Here is a 21286-nt window from a genome sequence, read left to right as displayed (position 1 = left end):
AACTGTTTAAAGCAACAAGATCTGAAAGGGGAGAGGCTTCAGCAGCAGGGTGAGTGTGGCCATGTACAAGGGTTCCGTGCAACCTCTGCTCCTCAGCCACCTCTGCTTTCCATCACTTCACGCGTCAGTGGTGACCAATGCAAACCAAACTCATTAATCCTGCTGCTAGAAAACTAAAATCCCTGTGTTGAAATTGCATATTTACTCACATCTCAACTCGAAGTAATCACAGTGCACAACAGAACTACTGTTGATTACTTTCTCTGATCACATCTTTAATTAGTGTTACGCAAATTTAGTGAGTAATGTTGAGACTCCAGGACAAGGAAGCAGCAAACAGAATGAAGCACAGGGCCAGTCTCCAAGGAGCTTTAGCTCCGTGCAGAAACTCACTGACCAAGTGCAAGTCAGCCACGCTGAAGACATGTTTAAATATAATGTGGATACTTATTTACCTTATTTACCGAGCCCCCAAGAAGTTAATTCCATGTTATACCCTGCTCTGATCCCTGATGAGTGAGAAATCCTAGCTAGTGTTATTTCAAACTCTGATAAATATTTATCTGTCAGAAAACAAAAATTAGAGACTTGGACCTTAATCTTCTAACTCGTAAATGACTAATGAATTTGAGTGTCCGCAATTTCAAGTCTCTCAGAAGATGTGATTAACAGAAAGTCCTGAGGATCTCTCTGCTGAAAAACCCAGCCTTTCCTGTAAAAGTGGAAAGTTTCTACCTTTTAACTTTCAGGTCATTTTCTTTTCATGTTTACAATAGGTTTCCGGGCAGAGGCGCTTTTCCGTTCCCTCAGCCTGTCCTGTGAATAAGGTGACCAGTCAGAGGAAGACAGTAACTCCTCCTCCTCTTTCACATGAGGGCCACCTTTAATTTTACATCCATATGGGGATATGTGAATGCCTGTGCTTTGGACCAATTTTATCACTGTCACAGGTGTCATCATCACCTACAGCAACGACTGCTTCCCTCAGCAGTGTGATGACAAAGTGTCTCCATGATTTCCTTAGAGAGTGAAGTTTGGATTTTGAAAAGCAAAATCAATTTATGATTTCATGCGTACTCCCAGATTATGAGAGCATTGTTATGAGATCACCCATAAAGGTTAGGAAACAGATCATTAGAGTAATTCACTCGATATGGTTATGCCAAAGTTAATTCACTTTTCAGCCATGTAATAAGATCCCACAGGGTCATTACTTCTTTGCTACATCATCAAAAATAATGAGATTCATTTTTCTCTGTTTATGTGGAAATAGACACTGCCTCTTATCATCCCCAGCTGACTGAAATCAAAAACTGCAGCAGTTCCTTTCTTGAAGTTTTCCAAGGTGAAAAACCATTATTTAAAACATAAGATTTAATGCATTGGTACCAGAGACTTGGATTGTCTCTCCCTGGTAGTTGAACCTTTTATCACCAGCAGGGTGCATAGAAAGATGAACAGCTGTGAAAATAAGATTTTTGTATGTTATTTCTGAAAAGAAAAAAAAGAGGTATTTGTCAGGTTCATTAGTAAGAGAAAAATAGGACACAAAAAATGTGATAAGAAAAAAACTGCCATCATGTGTAGTGTAAAATAGTTTTGCTTATGTACTTGACAAGCACTGTCTTAAAGCATGAAGCAAGGCACAGAGAGTGTAAGTTGCTTGAAGGGTCCATCAGTTTAGGAAGGGCATGTGCTGAGCTCTTTGTAATGATGCCTGTGCAGGTAAATATTCCTTTACCCAGGGCAATGCTCACTATTTCAGCAGCCATCATATCACATAAAGGTGGGTTTTTAACTTATTAGATCCTTTCCAGTAGTATGCACTGTTCATCTCTTTGAAGATGCCTGAATTACATTAGACCAGCAACAGACCTACAACCTGATGATTTTTTTTGCCAGTATTCATCAGCTGATTCATTGGAAATGGAGGAACCAAAAAACACTGACATTTTCAGTTAAGTAGAATGTCTGTTAGAATTCTTTTTCTTTTGTTACAGCATCTGTTTTTATACAATTTCACACTGTGCAGGACTGTGTTCAGGAGCCTACAATTCATCCCAAAAGTATAGAGTCTAACACCAATGTTTACACCCCAAGCACTGTCAGGACAAAGAGAGTTGATAATAGTGTAGAAAACACAGAAAACCTTTCAGCCTACATAATCAGACATGAATGGGACAAGGGATAAAGACAACTGGAAATACACAGAAAATATGTTTTGTTCAGCAAGGTCATAGCAAGTATGGGGAAAAAGTCTTGATTTCCTGTTTTTTATTTATCCTAAGTGTTGTAAGGCCTAAATATGGGGGTGCTGCTGACAGAAGGGTGTCTATTGAAGGAGAATATTACTTATAGCAATAGAGGAAATCAGAATTTCCTGAACAAAAAAGGTGGTTTCACAGCAAAGCAACTTGGGGGCCTCCTTATTTCTGTGGAGGGTACACTTTGTGAGGACTCCACACAGACCTCATTGCCTCTCTGCCCATGCAGGAAACCCAGTTCTTGGTCTGGACAGGTGCTATGGGTCTTGCACCTACCAACCCAGGTAATGTAGTGCTAGCAGATACTCAGGAGGCTGTTAATAATGTGTCCTGCTGGCTTTTCATGGTGCTGTTGTAGGACCCGTGGGGGGACCGAAAGTGCACAGCTCCTGAGATACTTCTCTGAAAGAGTAATGGATTTATGGAGCCTCCTTCTTATCCTTCAGTTCTGAAGAGCAGGTGGTAAAAGTTGACTCACTCTGATAGTGATCTAGGAAAAGCAGCTGACAGCCAGGCCCCTTGGGAAGAACCCATCATATTTCCAAGCACTGCTTATCTCTGTGCAGTGAAGCCAGCACTTCCCGTGCTAACAATATGTCTAATTTGAGCACCCAAGACTCCTGTGCTAGCAGCAAGAAAACCTTATGCAAATTCCACTCTTGTAGGCATCTTTGTGAAAGAGTCACTATGCAGGAGATTGCAAGTCAAGAAATCTGAATTTGAATGGCAAGTGTCTCCCCTTTGGTAAATTTGCAAAGTCACACTAAAATTTAGTAAGGCTGCATCAGTTTGTGCTGATTAAGGAGCTGATTGCTTTAGCTGACTTATTATACTTCCTAAGTAAGGCAATAGCTGAACATGAAAATCACTCCTTGTATGTCAGCTTAATTAGTAGTGACTAATTTAATGAATGCAGTGTAATTAATGTTTATTATGTCATGCCAATATCTTATTTCAACGAGCCAGATAGATTTTTCTTTCTCCTGTAACTGTAGCAGCCTGATTGCATTTGACCAATGTAATAGAAGGTACAGCTGCAGACTATAGGGTTGGACTATATACTAAAGGTATATAACTTTCAGGCCTTCACTGGGAGTCTGAATTGCCTATTTACAAATACTCAATGCATCAGGCATGGACAATCTTAACCCTAAACTAGGTTTGATTCTATTCTAATTGAAACTAGAATAAAGAAGGAGCACTTCTTTTCAAGACAAAGAAATTTCATTGACACAGAAATAGTAAAACAAGAAAGAATCAGGTCTTGCTCTCTCCCAGTATTCTATCTCAGTTCAATAGATTAAAAAGCATTTCTGGCAGGACTGAAACATGAAATTAAAATAAGGTGTGCAACTCCTTATTTTCAGATGCAAAGACAAATAAATTTGGGCATCTCATACAAATCATAAACCACCTCCAAGGTCCAGAAGATTTCACAATGAAGAAATTGAATGAATTTGAATAATGAATAATGTGCCTTAGCAGAGCACAGTATAAAATGAAGATGTATCAAGGTTATAAATAATAAAGTCAACACAAGTTATATCTTTTGAACTAAGATGAAAAAGGAAATATTTAAACATGCATACAAATATAAATAATACAGAAAAGAAGGTACCTCAAGTTGTGTGTGGTATGACAGCTCAGATTCAGATAGCCCAAATGACACTTTAATTGTATTAATTTTAAACAATATGAAGATGTCTCCCAGTATTTCAGGACAGCTGAACTTTGATAGCTTCCTTGTGGGCATTTCCATCTCTAATACTCATATTAGATATGCTCAATTTAGTCTCTCTTAATATATTAGAAAGAATGTATCCTTAGTATGCATAAGAATTTTCAATTTTTTTATGGCAAATAATAATAATTTCCAATTTCATAGTTTTCCCTGTAGACTAAAACAAAGACCTCAAATCTTGAGAGCTTTATCAGGGTTTTCAGTATTGCTCCCTTATAATTTTCTCAGAGTAGAATCAGAACCAGAATGGCCTCCAGAAAACACTGCCAACAGCTGCAATTCAATCACAAGCATAACCTGTGTTAAACCTATTTACACTTAGTTGGCAACACTAGCAAAATAGGCAGCTCTCTACAGTGCACAAAACAAAGCTGCTCCAAATCTGAGGATAAAATTTGGTGGTAAGGAAGCTTCTTATCTCTGCATGAACATGACATCCATTAAATTGACTTATCAATCTATTTTCCTCTGGAGATAACAGCAGAAGGTATACAAACTACAGCAGAATCAGGTCTGGCCTTTTGAGTGTGTAGGTTCTTGCTATTACAAATTATGCTGGCATGCTGGGGAAAGGACTGTGGATAGGGCATCATTCCACCGTGTGAGTCAAACCTGTTAAAAGGTGTTATGAACAAAACAGGAATCCACTAAAACATGTACAGTCTTGTTTTAGATAGAGCCATAACTGTGTTGCTTGAGCTTTGATAGTCAGCTTATTTTATATCTTTATTTCTCACCTAAAAGCACATACTTAATGCTACAGCTATAGTTCACTGTGTGGCAGGGATCCCATCAGAATCAAAATCTCAGTGCCAGTCACCTGCTTCATTTATTTCTTGCTGAGAACCTAATGAGAAAACAGCCAGAGCTACCCTGAGAGGCTGAGAGAAGAAATATCACTTTTCCAGAGGTACCAAGAAATTCAAACTGTTCTGAACATGAGAGACAGAAAGAGCAGCTGAAATATCAAGAAATGTCATTGTGAAAGAAATAATCATCTCATTCTCAGTGTGATGGGCTTACATTGTACATGTCAGAGCCAGAGGAAGAAAAAAAAGGGAATTGGGCAAAAACTTACCCAAAGCCTGGGGAGTTAAAGTTTGTCTAATGGCTTCAACAGAAATTCCATTGCATCAGTTTTATTCACACCTTCCCTTGTGAGCAAAGTTCTCTCAGAATGCCCAAATAAAGCACACCCCCAAGGTTTTTTACTAACTCCTAAATGTGCAGCAGAATTGGTATTCCAGAGATTAAAAGTGCTATGGATGATCATTTTGGGAAGAATATGTGGTATAGAACATCATGTTTATGTAGGAAGATGGACATTAAGATAATGGCAAGCTTTGGGTGAAGCAAGAGAGTGAGGCAGCAGTTCTCATGGCTCAGTGGATGCCTATTCCCTTTTTTTGGTTATTTCTTTGGTCTGCAAAGTCAGTAGAAACCATTGTGGGAAGAGCTGGTTGCAAAAGCATTTTATAATCATGAAATTAATTAATAATGAAAACAATCTGATAATGTTTACTTTATCTAAAGATTTTGTAGAGTAATTGAACTTTGGTAAAAACTTTAACCACTGTTGATTAGAACTCAGCTTCTTTTGGTGAAGCACAAAATACGACAAGATAAAAAAAGGCCTATATTCTTGTGGTAAAGCCTTTTTCCTACTGTTGCAGAAAACTGGAGATAAATTGCTGTGTGTTTGTGACTAATTATTTTTGGTACTTCAGACACTCCAGGATTTCTGAGGGGGTTTTATTCTGAAAAAGCAATGCCACATGCCTTCTGCAAATACATCAATAGGAGCCAACAGTTCTCCATATATGCCAAAAAGTTGGGTCATAGCAGAACTCTCTGAATATTTCCATCATTAAAAAAAATGCTTTCTGATCCCAGTTTGGGGAAGTGTGGAAAAAAAAATAAAATTAGGATATTCTGTACTTTTGACCCTGTTAAAAGTACTGAGATATCTCATCACTGAGTTGGGAGTATTCCAAATTATATTTGTTTGTTCCTTCCAACTGAAATCTATTCTATTCCTACTGGTAGAGGTGAGTATTGCTTTAACCTGGGAGGCACTCAGACACTGGAGAGGCTGATGGCAGCATGAGATGCCAAGACACCAATTCAGCAGAACTGATTTCAGAGATTCAGGAAGAAAGGATTTCCCATTTCCTATCAGTGCCATTTTCCCCATGTCATCAGTACTAACCCTGAGCTTGGTCAAAGGCCATCGTGTTGAATGATGTGAAAACTCAAAGTAAGACTTTCAGTCCTGCAGAAGAGCATTAGCAGTAGGAGCTGTCTGACAAGACAGCATGTTGAAGTTCAGTGATGACATTATTATTTTTAATGAGCAAATAGCACCGCAAATATACAAAGTAATTTGACTGTATTTGCCAGAAAAGTGTCTTACAACAAAAAGAGTGAGGATGGCTGCTCAGCTGAAGAGAGATAGGAGTTTATCTGAGCATGGGAATCCTTATGAAAACAGTCATCCTGGCATTGCTCCTAGGCAGAGCAAGCTGAGTGGTAACTGATCAGGTGTCTAATAAAAAATTATTATTCTCTGCTGTTACAAGCCTGGTGGGTGATCAAATACCTCTGTTGTTCCTCCCCTACCTGCAGCTTCATCTCAGCTAATATAAAACATTGCCTTTTTCCACTTGTGCCCTGATCTTATGACTCTGTAACAGCAGGCATTGGGCGAGGTTGGCTTCTAGCAACCCCGGGTTTCAAATATTGTTTGCCTGGTTGTTTTCATGCTCAATTCCACTCGCTTTACAGTGGATAAAGATGTCAGGTCATTCTGTTCTGGCTGTGTCAGTGATCACATTCTGCAAACCCTTAGGGCCCCTGCACACAACAAAGATTTCTCTTCTCTACAGGACCAGGGTGCAATTAATGCATCTTTACAGACACCAGAGGCTGTGTTGTATAGGTGTGGACTTAACCACCCATGTCCAAAGGAAAATTTATATCCTTTGTCCCTGGTAGGTTTAAGAGGTAGGAAATCACACAAAGGCTGGGGAAGGAAAAACTGGCCTTAATTATTTTGAGGCCATTCATCATTTCTGCTCTGCATAGTTTTTTGTCCCACATGGGCTGCAGCTTCTAACACAGTCTAAGATGAAGAAATACTGAGTGGCATTTGATCAGGTTAGAATAACCAAACCACAGAGACAGATAAGGATTTCTAACTTTGGATCACGCAGGGGAAAAGGAAACAACATTTTTATTTCACTTTGACACACTGTAGGATGCCAGGCTGTGCTTCTTTTTAGGATATTCAGTGAGAGAATTGAGTGCAGAAGTAATGATGGCTCAGTGGGAGATATGCCTCAGTGAAGGAGGAATAAAAACTGACTGCAGGCACCAAGGTGTATGTGAGAGAGAGCCCAAATTGTAGGTGTGGATGTGCAAAAATGAGGAAGAGGAGAGAAGTTTTCTCTCTTCATTTTGTGCAGCTTTTCCAAGGATTCAGGCCCAGCTGTTGTCAATGAAATCCCACCTGCAGGAGAAACAAGAAAGGATGGAGTACCCAGAAGGGACATGAAGCAATGCCTCCACCTGCATATGGGTCAAAGCCTTAAAATATTTTCTAACAATGAGCTTGCTTCCCCCTGCACCTGGGACCAGTAGAGGTACTCTGAGTACTTTCTCCAGCTTGCTTCTTTCAGCCACAACTTTTGGCAGCTCTGAACAGGACCATGGTGATTTGTTTCAGAAAAAAAGAGAGAAGTTGAAGAAGAAAATACATGCACCAAATATATAAATAGATATTTAATATATATAATATATAAATAAATATATACCAAATAAAAAAGTTTCTTCTTCTGTCACCAGAGGTGCCCAGTAGCATTGCTTGGTATCGATGCAGCTGCCAGGTGCCTGTCCCTTCACCATCTGAAAAAAATAAAGTGATTTGTAAGAAGTTAAGCCAAAGGCATGCCTTGGATGGAAAATAAGTTTTCTTCACCTTGAAAAGGGAAGAAGGCAGATAATTTCCATGTGGAGTTTGCCATGCTTTTTATTAAATATCTGCTGTCATTGATGTATTTTCTCAATTTCCAGAATACTAAACATGAAAGAATGATCAGAAAAACACCCCTGGTTACTTTCTTGCCAGGTATCTCAATGCTTTTGGGATTTTCTCCACAATCATTTTGATAGGACCCAGATTGTACAGGTATTCCTGTAGTTTAGCAGGCAGGGGCATGACAGCCAGGCTTGCAGAACAATATCTGCTCACAGTCTGTAGAGTCTGGATACTCCTTCCAGCACATTTCAGTTTAGCTTTGTTTTGCAGTCAATAATTCCTTGCTGTTTCCTGCCATGGTGACATGAGAGTCACATCCCCAGAGAGATGGTTTGGAAGAATTCTTTAGAAAGAGACAGTCTCCAGGTAGTCACGATGAATTTTTTTTTTTTTTTCTGGCAGTTTACACCCAAGAATAGGAATAAATTTGTTAAGTTTTTCCTCAGGTATTACAGTGTCTAAGGCAGGAAGACCTCATAGTCCTTCCCTCCTTGGACACAGCAGTAACTGGCTTTCAGCCCAGACCTAGTGCTGAGTGCTCCTGTGCACCTGCACTCCCACTCTGAGCAGGTCCCAGGAGCAGCTCGCTCCTCCACTGCCCACTGAGAGCTTTGCTTCTTCAGCCCCGCACTGGGAGCCCTTTCCCTGCACACTTAGCAGGGGTGAGCATAGAACTCCGAGGTCTGGAGATTTGAGTCCAATGCCAGGTTTCCCAAAGGCCGTCCCATCTGCCTCTTTGCAAGACCACTGCCTCACTGTGTTTTTGCTGTCCCTCATGCCTCCAGAGAACATTGTGATGAACATACACAAAAAGGATTTGTTATTTCACACCTTTAGAGTCACCACAAAGGATGCCTGGTTTTCAACCTTTCCGTCATCTTGCTGTAGTTATATTGTGAGGAGAAAGCCTTTTTTCTCTAGGGGAAGAAAGAGGAAAGAAAACACTACAACGATTAAAAAACCCTTTTCAACTCCCACCCTAGAAAGTATTCATACAAAAAAACCATTTTTTACAGCAAAATAGCTCATTTATCCTGCACAAGATAAAGCCATATAAAAAATAGCATTCTGCCTTTTGAGGCATCTTGTATTTTTTGACAGCCTTAGCTCACAGCCTTTGATTAGATAAAGGCCTCAATATTGCATTACAGCAGAATTACCTACATTATGGCAGCTGCTTGTTGCAATTGTGTTGACATGACTGGCTTCTTGTGTGAATGTATTCTGGTCTTTCTAATCTCTTTAGCATCAGCAGCAGGACATTTTATTTGCAATTGATTTTCAAATTTAGGAGTAATTGAAGTTTAAGTGCAGTTACCTTCTTGCAACAGGGACAGGTTGATACTGTTTAAATCCTAATTATGCACTGATTAAAAGTGATTGCATTGTCAAAGTGAGCAAGGGCTACAATTTGTTTCATTCTTAAAGGCTCAGCACAGAGAATTAATTGTATTTCCAGGAAAACAGATCAACATAAAGAGGAAGCAATTAAGAGGTCATTGTTGAATCATAAATTTCCTAGTAATTTTTGGAAGGTAGACAAGGTAGACTTAACTTTGAAAGCAGGTCTTGTTGACAACGAGGATTAGTCATTTAATGATTTTGGCATTTGATGATAGAATTTTTACCTACCATCACTCATACTACGTTTTACTAAAACAGGTAAGGCAGGATTGGGCTTATTTTCATATAATCCAGTCTTGTAGTGATCTGGTGTTTGCTTTGTTTTCAAATTTAATAATGAAATGACAGCCTGCAAATTGTTCTCATATAACAAGTAGGATAAACAAAACCAGTCACACTTTTCCTATTAGCAGGAGTCGTTCCATAAGCACCGAAAAAAAAACCCCCAAGAAAGCACGAGGGAAACCAGAGCAGCAAAATACTCTTCTACAATAGTGACAGGGCAAAATCTGAACACATTATTGCTGGGAGTTCTGGATCTGAGCTTTGTGACTGTTGCAGGAAATGTCTGAGACAGAACTGAATGATCCCATATTTTGGGAAGCACTTAGTCCAGACCTGTCCCTGTGTACAGTGTTGCTTTTATTATTTATTTAGACACAGGTTATGTTTGTATAGTGGGCTCTGCTGTTGCATCGAATTTCTCATTAATGGCATATCAGCATCCCCAATGAAGTGTAAAGGTAGTAGATGCCAGCATCATGGTGACAATTTAAAGGCTTTTTTAACCTTGTTGTAGGGTTTTCTTTCTTCTTTCTCTATAGAAAACAGTGGATTTCTTAATTCCTACCAACATGTTACTAGCAGGAAAAATTTCCGTCATGGCCAAGAGAAATGGCAAACAGAAGTTGCACTGTTCCCTGGCTCAACTCACCACTGTTTCAGACAATGCCTCCCATCACTGCTGGTTCCTCAGGAGACAGGGAACTCTATTCCTTTTGTCAGACTTTGAGGAATCTCCCAGCATTTCACTGCCAGTGCAGAGAACAGTGCCACTGCTCTGTTAGGCTTCACTATGGTGGCAATTAGTAGTAAACCACATCAGTATTACCCAGAACTCCAGAAAGGCACACACAGAGTTCATCCACAGGTTCCTCTTTCTAAGATATTAAGCTGTATGGGGTGGTTCCAATGTGTAGAACAATTTGTCACTGGGAGACCACTGTGGTATAGGAACTTTGAATTCTATGATCTTCTTCATATCACTTCACCAAATGATAGATACAGCCAGTTCCCATTTTGGTGATCACAGAAAAAGGTTCCAGTTCAGGTTTGTTTTTAGCCTGGCTGCTTATGAAAGCAAGGCCCACACATTACTCTGTGTGTCACTGAATTACTTTTGAACCTTTTTAGCCTAGTGTCCCCAGTGTAGCAGAGGAGATGGGTTGCCAAAATAACTTAGTTCCCATACAATTTGCAAGTTCAGTTAAAAACAGCAACCCAAATTTCATCAGCACCGTTTTTTCTGCTATAAGGAAAAAACCCAGAAAACAGCAGAGGAGAACTTTATGATTACATAAGGAGAATGTAGAAAATCTGGGTTTTGTTCATCCCTAACAAAGCAGACATACAGAAACCTCTGTTCTTTTTATCTTAAACTTGTCAATTAATAGTGAAATCAAACATGGGGGTTCAAGTCAAAAGAAAAATTCTGGATTATGGACTACAGAAAGGCTTGACTCATTGTAATAAGTGAAAAGCAGTCATCAAAAAGTGTGTAGCTTTACTAAAAAGGTTCGATTATCAGGGTGAATGCATCGCAATTCCACTGCAATAAAAAGCTGATCCAAAAAGTGAATAGTTAAATAGCATTTAACAATAGTCCTTCAAGAAGCCACTGTCATTTTGGGTGACTCTCTGGAAGTCAGTGGATTGTCTTCAGGCACATACTGGTTGTATTGAAGACAAACCATCAGTGATTCCGAATTCTGGTCATGAGTTTAGGTAGCAATTTCTGTCTCCTTAGTGACATTCTATTGTGGTTGAAGCATAAACAACTTCAATGACTCTACTCAATACTTGCTTACTGTCTGTAGTAGAATGTTTTTTCCCAAACCTTTCTTGAGCCATAATGATTACCTAGGGAATTCTGAGTGCAGGCCCAGGATATTACAAAATAAAAATGATTTTGCTATAATTCCTTTTATGTGCATTAGTTTCTCAATTATATGATTTATAGAATCTTTCAGGCTCAATTGCTGCATTTGAGAAGATGCAGGAAAAGAGCAGGTCTAACACAGGGTGGCATGTAAGCCTGAATTTCTTTAGGGAATGCTGTTCCAAAGCCCAGTGAAATAAGTAGACTCTTTTTTTTGCACTGTCTTCAGTGGGATTTGTGCAGGTTCAGAGGACATTTACAGGTTGCAGAGTATTGAATTAGAATCATGGAAGTGTTAATGTATAATATATGCATAATAATAGAATGGTGGTTAGAAATCAATATTGGCATTTGTCTTATGAAAAAGTCATAGAAATATGCTACTCCTGGGATTTAATGCAGAGTTAATATAAAAAAAAACCCAGGGCTAATGTTTTTCTGTGCTCCAAGAATTAAGAGGTTTCTAAGACTAATCAAAACCTTTCACACACTCTTTTTTCCCATGTAAATGGATCAAAAGTCTGAAAATGTAACTGAAGTTATTATGTTTGCATGAATATTTTACAATCTATAAACAAGACCTTTACTTTGTAAGCAAATTCTGCATGGAAAAAAATCCATTTCCCATAAAGAATTCACAGGAAGAGCTGTATGTTCAAAATGTACTTTCTATTTATTTCACTCATTTGATCGTCTGACCAACTTCCTTTTCAGGGAGGATAACTGAAAACATATGCTTTCTTCTTCAATATTTTCTTTAACTGCTTGAATTTCAGTAATAAGGAGATAAACTTGACTCAACCCAAGGATGGATAAAGACACTTGAAAAAGCTGTGAAATTTTCCACAGATTCAGAACTGACAGAATGTAGCAACGGAGCTGTTTCCCACATCCCTTTCTGCATCAGCTTTTTCTCCTGACTTTTACCTTGAGTATTATGAACACTCCAGCAAATAGGGCTAAATCTATTGAAGAGAATGATGTGATTTCATGTCATGGTACAATATTATTTTGTGATGAAGCATTTTCCCTTTACAGGCAGCTTTGGGCACTGACCTGGTATCCAGTGGAGGGGACAGCCTGGCAACCTTTTGCAATCTCCCTTCTTATTCAACAACCTTTCTTTCTGTTTGGGGAATCTGTTTCCTGTTAAAATGTTTGAGTAACCAAGTATAGCCTCCTTCAATATTGCCACTCACCCACCAAATGTTTGCAGAACATTTGTGGATTTCCCAAGACATTCCTGAATTGATGGTGGTCTCCCATGATTTCCAGGAAAATGCATACAACCGTGACAGGTCAGATACCTTGGACTTACAAGAACAGAGATCACCAGCATTTTTGAAATATGAATAGACATTGCCAAGGTGCTAGGAGAATAAAGCCAAACCAGCTTTTTTTTTTTTGATGGTAGGGCAGAACACTCTGCTGAGCCTGTTCAGATCTTTTTTTGTTATCTGAGTCTGTATGGGATTAATGAGAAAGACAAGGTCCTGTTCTACATTTTTAGCATTACAGAATAGTAGATCTTTTACACAGATGAATACAAAGGCTTGTCCCAGATGTTTCACTGTAAGATGTCTATCTCCTCCTGCAGATTTTTCCTATCACTGTAAAAGCTAGCTGAGCAGACTGCATTAACCATTTATTTTTCACTTTTAAACTGCTTATGAATGCATCAACTGTTTTTCTTCTTTCAATTTTACCTTTCTGTTTCTTTTGATCCTAAAAAAGTTGTAACCCACTCAAAATGCTGTTTAGGAATTGTTAAATATTACAAAGAATGTTTTTCTGCTACAGGTGAATTTCTTCTCCAATCCTGCAGGTGAATTTAATCCCAAATCAAATCCCTGCTCCCTGCAACCAGCTGCACCAAACTGAACCAGTATAGAAGTCCTGTAATAGCCTTAATTTTATTGGGGTTGAGTTATTGCATTTAGGTGGTGTGATCAGTGGAGAACACTTGGAGACTAATTTCTTGTGGTGGAGCGGCCTGAGCAACAATTATCTCTGGTTCAGCAAGCAAAGGTGAGTGCTATGAAGAGGTTCTATAATGCACTATGAAATTAGTTGGTTAGTGGAAATTTTTTTCTTAAGGCTTTCAGTGGTTTACTGGATGTTCTGGAAAAGGTTTAATCCTGTGTCTTTTGAATGACAATGATACCAATCTACAACCTACAGAAGCCTGTGGGCACCTCTTTGTAGGTAGAGTGTACTTTTAAGCAGGGTTGTGACTGGTGACCTGAAGTTAAAAGTATGTGTTTAAAAGCTGTGCTAGATAATGAATCATGCTTACTCCAAACAAGAGACTCAATCAATGTCTTGGAGACGATCTTCCTTTCAGCATTTTCTAAGAAAAAGCCCCTAGATTTGGAAGTCTTGCTATTCTTTAATTTTGGGATTTGTGTCCAGTTATCCATTTACATACTTACTTTCTGAAGTCAGCACAAAACCTTCCATAGCTCTTGGTTTCCATACATTCCTGACAGTTGGCATAAAGTCAGAAAAAGGGAACCATGGGACAGTGTGTTACATAGCAGACCAGAGCTTGGGAAAGGAAGCTTAGATAGCCACTTACTTGCTAAATCTAGCAGCAAATAAAATGAAGAATTCCAGTCCTATAATCCTGTAATTAAAACTTGGCAAACTGTTGGGAGGTTTTTATTATTATTTTCTTATCATTTTAGCAATGCAAGAAGCAGAACATCTTAATTATAAAAATGGCTTAATAAAAAATCTCATAGGACATATTTTTAGATGAGTTTTTATTATGATATCTATTAAAAAGTTAATGCAAATATTTTGATTATATCAAACTTTAAATTAATACAGGAATAAAAACATGTAATTTTATTTCAAACCATTTATGAAGAATGGGTAAGCTTAGGAATAACAGTGGTTCTGGACCTTCTACCTCAGCTTCTGACACCACTCTTTGGAATGAAACCTAGCTGAAGTAGAGGCCAAATTCCTTTCTTCCTTACATCCATGTATGATAACTTCTACAGAAAAAAGTCAAAGCAGTAAGTGTATGAACTAAAATGTATTTTTCTAGACAAGATCCGTTAGAGAATACAACTGGGCTCTTTATTACTTTTTATAGTCACCTGCAAACTCAGATACATGTAGTTTGAAAGGTTCTTTTGGCAGGTACATCTGACTGTAATGAAATATTTTGGGAACTGGAGATGGGTGAGATGGGTTTTTTTAGTTTCTCAGAATAAGATCAGCAGAGAGTTAATTTGGTTCTGCAGATCCCTTTGGGGAAAGACTTAGCATTGAACAGTGCAGGCTGGGAGGGGGGAAAGGGTTAGCAACACTGACAGTTTGGTAACAAACAAAAAGAACCTCAATAATTGTTTTCACAGAATTTTTGAAAGAGCTTGATTGTGGAGGGCTTTCTTCCCTCTGCACTGCACATTCTAAAGTAATAGTATTGACACTGACAACTTCAGGCAAATTTACCTTATTTTTTTTTTTTGGACACTTCATTTAAAGAGATACATAAACATTTGAACTTACAGAACTCTGAGTGCATCCTATCCTCCATCATAAAAAGAGACAGCTCACCTATAAAAGTGGCAGTTGCATTGTAAATTTATTCTGCTATATCCTAGAAAGGTTATTATTCAGCTTATCCAAACTGTCTTCATTCATAAATTTGCAACTTCTAATATATGAAAAGTTATAACATTGACTGTGAATTTGTGTCTATTTTGTGGGGGAAAAAAAAGTCAAACTCCTTGTTCTAGGGCTGAGTTGAGCATCAAGTGCTATTACTTGTTACTATTTGTGAAATGAGTTAACTCTGGAGATAAAAGGACAAATATCTTTCCCACCAAAATTCACTGTTAAAACTAGTGCTTTTGGTGGGGAAAATGTGCAAAAGGATCAGCCATTAATTTTGCAGGAATGCCTCTGTGCTATTCTAAGTTTCCTCTCCACATGGGGCATTCTGAGCTGGTTGACCTAGCTGAATCCTAAAGACCTTTCACACAACTAAAGTCACAATGGAGCCAGTCAATTGACACAAAAGGTCAAGAGATGCCATTAAAGCTGGAATTGGTTAGGAATATCTTAGTGTTCTGAGGCTTTTGTAAGAAAATGATTTGTGTTGGTTTTGGGTTTTTTCCCAACTTGACCTTGGATGGAGTTTCTTAGTCAAACACAAGACATCACAGAATCATAGAATGGTTTGGGTTAGAAGGGATCTTAAATCTCATCTTGTTCCACCTCCCCTGCCACGTGCACGGACGCTTCCCACTAGACCAGGATGCTCAGAGCCCCATCCAACCTGGCCTTGAACACTTGCAGGAATGGGGCATCCACAGCATCTCTGTGCCAGTGCCTCACCACCATCACAGTGAAGAATTTCTTCCTGATATCTAATCTAAACCTACTCTCTTTCAGTTTTAAACCCATTGCCCCTTGTCCTATCAGTCCCTGTCCTTGTAGAAAGCCCCTCTCCATCTCATGTAGCCCCTTTAGGTACTGAAAGGCCTTTAATTTCTCATCAAGCTATCTGTTCTCCAGGCAGAACAACCCGAACTCCCTTGGAAAGCCAGTAACTTCAGGCTTAGAATATTTGCTTAAGAAAAGGAATTCTAACTCCATGGTTCAAACCAATAATATTCAGTTATGTTTTCTACATTCATGCATAGTAAATAATGTGCAATTTATTACCTGGAAGGATTCCAGTGTCAAAATCCCTAGCACTACATAACATTTAAAAAAAAATATATCAAGTTCTGAAAGGAAATGCTGCTGGAATCAGAAAATATATTGCTTTTATAATTTTTCATTTATTATAGGAAACATTATTATGGTTCCAGGCACCTCAGAGGCAAAATTCAGTGAGCAGAAGTTACCTGGAAGATGAGTCAGGGAGAGTACAAAGCTTGGGACCCAGTTAAGTTTAAATATTGCACTTAGAAATCAGGTTGTAACTGTTCTTCTTGCCTCTGTCTGAAGCAAAGATGGAACTAGGTAGGCACCTCCAAATGTTCATTTAAATTTCTACTAGCTTGAGATAAAAAGCAGTGCTACCTAGAAATCTCCATTTCTCTCCATTGGCTGCAGCAGCACAGAGCTTTCCACAATGTGTCTTCTATTGTCATTAAATCTGGCTGTGGTGTTTAATTGTGTGGCCTTTACAACTCTGAGTTCCGAGGTGCACCAGGCTGAAACAATGTCTGTTTGCCTGGAAACAGCTGTGACCTGTACTAGAATTTATAGTAAGAAAGATTAAATCATCCAGTCAGGTTAATTCTGGACACAACTACTCACAATATTTACCCTTTATTCCTTTGTCATCATCTTAACTTTCATCTTGACCAGCTCATCTGCAAGATTTGTAGTGCAGAATGGATCTAAGGACATGAAAAGTCCATTACCCCTCCAGTAAGTGTAGGTGGGGTTTCTTGATGCCAACAAATACTTTTCAGAACACTTCAGTAACTTTTACAGAATCTGTTTATCTGTTCTGTAGCACCCTGGTAACTTTGGAATGAACTTCTTTCCTTTGCCTTGGGGTAAATGAATTTAATCCCACTGTTTGTGTTTTTTCCACAGCAGTCACAGTAAGTCCATCCTGTCATGTGCTCAAGATCTCAGGGGATTTCATTCTACTTGAATGCTTTCCATTGAACACCAGAAAGAAGAGGGAAAACATTCCTCTTTGGTAGAGGTCTGTAGATACAGCAACAAAAATGTTTCTACTGCAGAATCTCTTGATTCAAAGTGCTGCTTTTGTGCTTGAAGCTTAGCTCTGTGCAGGATGTTCTTGTAGCAGAGTGATGGTGAGATGAAAAGAGGCAGAAGCAGAGGTTCAGGAGTGACCCTTTGAAAATCTGAAGTATAGGGTTTTCTAATAACTTTAAAGTAGCATCTACAACCTTTAAAGTGGATATAATTTGCGTATTTGTAAACACAGCAAAATTTTTGTGGGTTTATTATTGGCAATGTAATACTGGCTGTCTTTTTAAGGAGGTGACCCTAAAAGCCCTATGACTATATGACCTGTCTTTCACAAGTAACCCCATCAAGTTCTCAGCCCTTATGTCTGCAGTGAAAAGCTGAAAGATGCCTCAAAGTTCAGAAAAAACATATTCTGAACTTGGCATGGTTTGAGTCAAGTGCAGTGAAGGCTAGAATGCTTGGTTTGGGCTTTCAATCAGAATAGGCAAAATAAATAAAAGTGGAATTACTGACCCACTTTTCCAGATGAGGAAAAATAAGATAAGGAAACTAAGTTGCTTGCTGGAATTAGCAAGGAAATCCTGTGCTAGTGCAGGGAATAGACTCTCTCCTTGAAGTTAGGCAAGTTTTTTGACTGCAGGATTCCCTTGTTTCACATGCTGAGAGCAGGTGTTTAGCAGAGACAGAGAGCAGAGTCGTGTTGGGGCTCTCAGCCACTTTTCTTGGCTCTTTAGGTGCTGACTGAAGGCTCTTTACCTGCTTTTGTAGCTCCTGTGGAAGAGCTGCGTGGCTTGTACTGGAGGGAAGAGGTGACTAGGGCCTAACTCCTGAAAAGTTTCTCTTCAATGGGAGAACTATACTGGGAGGTGCTTGGGGATATTTGAGGAATAACAGCCTGTCCAAGCATTCTTCAATCAGTACGTCTAAGAAGTAATTGAAAATTTTGGTTTCATTGGATACAGGTTTTACCTTCTGGTTATGGTTTGATTAGTAGTGCAGGACCTCTCTGCTGCTTTGTCTGCATCCCTCTCTTGCTCTACTTCCTGCCCATTTCTCTTTTAAGACATTTACCATTGTCTTACCTGCCTGGCTTTGTTTTTCTGTGCTTCTCTTTACCACAAAGTAAATGAATCCTCATTAGGATCCTATTTTCTGTTTCTTTGTGCCCAGATTCAGACTGTCCCACAAAATATCACTTAAAGTGTTGTCTGGAAAAAAAACAACTATTTTCTTATTTATATTTTCTGTGATATACATAGAAATAATTTCTTGCTTGCTATATTCGCTGGTAACTGAGTGGAAAGAACATTGAGCTAGATTTAAGATATGAGAATGTGTTGGTTACAATAAAATTGAGGAATCTTCATTTTTTTTTTCTCTCAAGTACTTTCTGATTTATTTCTTCCCACCTGCTTCCACACCGAGCAAAGGGCGAAAGTCTGCAATTTGACACAAAGGAAATTTCAGTGAAACTGTTCACCTGCTCCAAGCACTTTTTTTTGTGTTATTACTTTTTAATACCCTTTAAAATTCCTCCTTCTATACTTTGACATTTAGCTTTAATCTGTGTGTAGCTATAAACATCACTTCCTATGCTTGGATTGGGGTCTGCCCTAGTGCCCTTGAATGAGCTCACAGAGGTGAAGTACATCAGAGGAACATGGCAACGATGTCATATGAGAACAGATGATAAAAATCAAACACCATCACAAGTGGGTTTTGGGTTTTTTTTAGATATATTAAGATCTAACACAAAATCCCCTGACTATGAATCCAAGAGAGATTTAAACTAGAAAGAAATTCAATTCATACAAATATCTTTTCATTGCAATTAGACAGGGAGAGACCTACATAAATGTCAAGAGTCTGTTTGGCTTTTAATTTCTAAGGGGTTTGTGATGAACACCAGAGAATTACTTGAATTTCATTCTGATGAGCTAACTTACATCCTGATCTGTCCCAGACAAAACTGGAAAAGTAGAACTAGAATGGATCTCGAAAGTTCAACTGTTGCAAGTCCCCTTGCTGTCAGACAGGACCAGATGTGTCTGTGCAGGAAATAGTGTTGGGGTTAAGGGACTGGGGTTTTTGAGAGGAAAAGAGTGTCACATTTCCATGGCCAGAAGCTGTGTTCAGGTACAGTGTTAAAGAATATTTTCCCTCAAAACATCATGCATTTTGTCCCAAGTAATGGGATGTTTCACAGAGATGTGGCCATCATGGTGCTTTTAATACAGCCTTCAGAACAATGTCAAACACCTTGCAGTCTATCTGTGAAGACAGCAGGCAAGCCCTTTGTGTAGCTGTACTCATCTTTCTCATTATCAAAACTGCTGATGCCCAGGTGATTTTCTGGAGGGCTCCCTCCTGCAGAGACCAACTATGTACTGCCCAAGGAAAGGGAGAGAAAAGATGTAATGTCAGGCTGATAAATGTTTTTGTCATATTTAATTGCGATTATCCATTTAGCCCCTTCCATTTTCCCTGCAGAGGTTAATCACTAACACACACAAAAAGGCCTAAACTGGGACCTGAGCAGGAAATGCAAAATATCTCAGAATTACAGCAGTTAATGAGCAGCCTGATTTAGCCTCTACATTCTCTCCACAGTGCTTAAAGGACTTTGCCTTAAAATTATGTTAAACAAAAGCAGCCAGAGAACATCTTATTCAACATGTATAATTAGGGCTCTGTTCAGGGTTTGTTTTGGTTTCTGTTGTTGGCTTTTTCCTCTTCATTGCTTGGTCTTTCAAATCCATTTTTTCCTTGAAGAATATTTCCTCCAGTGTAAGGCAGCTTCTGCTGTGCCACACTGTACATGATTAGGAAAACATTTCTTTGCCTCCAAAATGGTAAGAACTTGAAAACCTCAAACTTGAAATAGTCCTTTGATGCATTTTTATTGTATTTCCAAGCTATACAATATACCTATTGTTTTCCCTCTTACTATTATCTAATACATCACTTGCATCCTAAGCAGAGATTGTTTTCTTTGGTTCAGATCTCCATGATGGTGTCCAGGCCTTTAATATTTTGTGGGTTTGGGCTTGGTTTTTATTTCTAGGACAAAAGACATAGATAACAGTATCCATTCAGGGTATGATTGTGTGTTGGGCTATGGTAAGTTTTGGGCACCATAATATATGAAAGATATAATGCTATCAGAAAGCATCCAAAGGAGAGTTATGAAGGTGATAAAGGGTCTAGAGAAGAAACCATACAAGATCTGAGATCACTTGGCTTGTTCAGGCTAAACTAGAGGAGACTGGGGTGAGACCTCAGAGCAGCCTACATCTTCTTCATGATGGAAAGTGGAGTGCCAGACAATGATCTCTGGTGACTAATGACAGCTTCATGTCCTGTGTCAGGAGAGGTTTAGGTTGGATATTAGGAAAATGTTCTTCCCCCAGAGGGTGGTTGGGCATAGGAACAGGCTCCCCAGGGCAATGGTCACAGCCTGACAGAGGTCAAGAAGTCTTTGGAAAATGCTCTCAGGTACATGGTGTGATTCTGGGAGATGGTCCTGTGCAAGACTGGGTATTGAGCTCTGTGACCCTTGTGGGTCCCTTCTGACTTGACATATTCTGTGCTTTTATGGATCTTTATGTGCTTTCCCCAGCTAGATGAGATTTAGACTCAATGGTCCTGCATAGTAGTTTTTATTTTAATCATATCAGAAGTAACTGTTTAGTATGTGACTTTTCTTTAAGCCCAGATCACAAAATATGCTTCTCCACTAGCAACACCACATGGTTAACATATCCATTTCTCTGTATGTCCCAAAAGACATTCATCTGCCTCTCAGTTAGCCTTTTATACTTAGGGTGAAACAGAATATCTTCCCTGTGTTGGAGACCTGTAATTCCTATGCTTGTATAGATCTTCCAACCTGTGCCTGGCCCCAGTCTTTAAGCCAGCAGTGGGATGCTTCCACTGTATGTTTATGGCAGGTGTTGACTTGTCTTCATATGCAACTGTCTAAAGAG

At 39.0% G+C, this 21286-nt stretch overlaps 1 long non-coding RNA gene across 1 annotated transcript; it reads right to left on the bottom strand.

Moving 5' to 3' along the window:
- Nucleotides 1-6468: 6468 nt before the first annotated feature.
- LOC138112867 (uncharacterized) lies at nucleotides 6469-9301 on the bottom strand. The gene is made up of 4 exons (XR_011151880.1): nucleotides 9206-9301; nucleotides 8873-8958; nucleotides 7818-7908; nucleotides 6469-7513 (listed from the first exon to the last, which is right to left on the bottom strand). It is a non-coding gene; the product is annotated as an uncharacterized lncRNA (long non-coding RNA).
- Between the last annotated feature and the right edge of the window lie 11985 nt (nucleotides 9302-21286).

Source organism: Aphelocoma coerulescens, chromosome 6, assembly GCF_041296385.1.
Source record: "Aphelocoma coerulescens isolate FSJ_1873_10779 chromosome 6, UR_Acoe_1.0, whole genome shotgun sequence".
Taxonomy (NCBI): Eukaryota; Metazoa; Chordata; class Aves; order Passeriformes; family Corvidae; genus Aphelocoma; species Aphelocoma coerulescens.
Note: the sequence above shows the minus strand (reverse complement) of the source record. Positions and strands in the feature narration are given on the sequence as shown.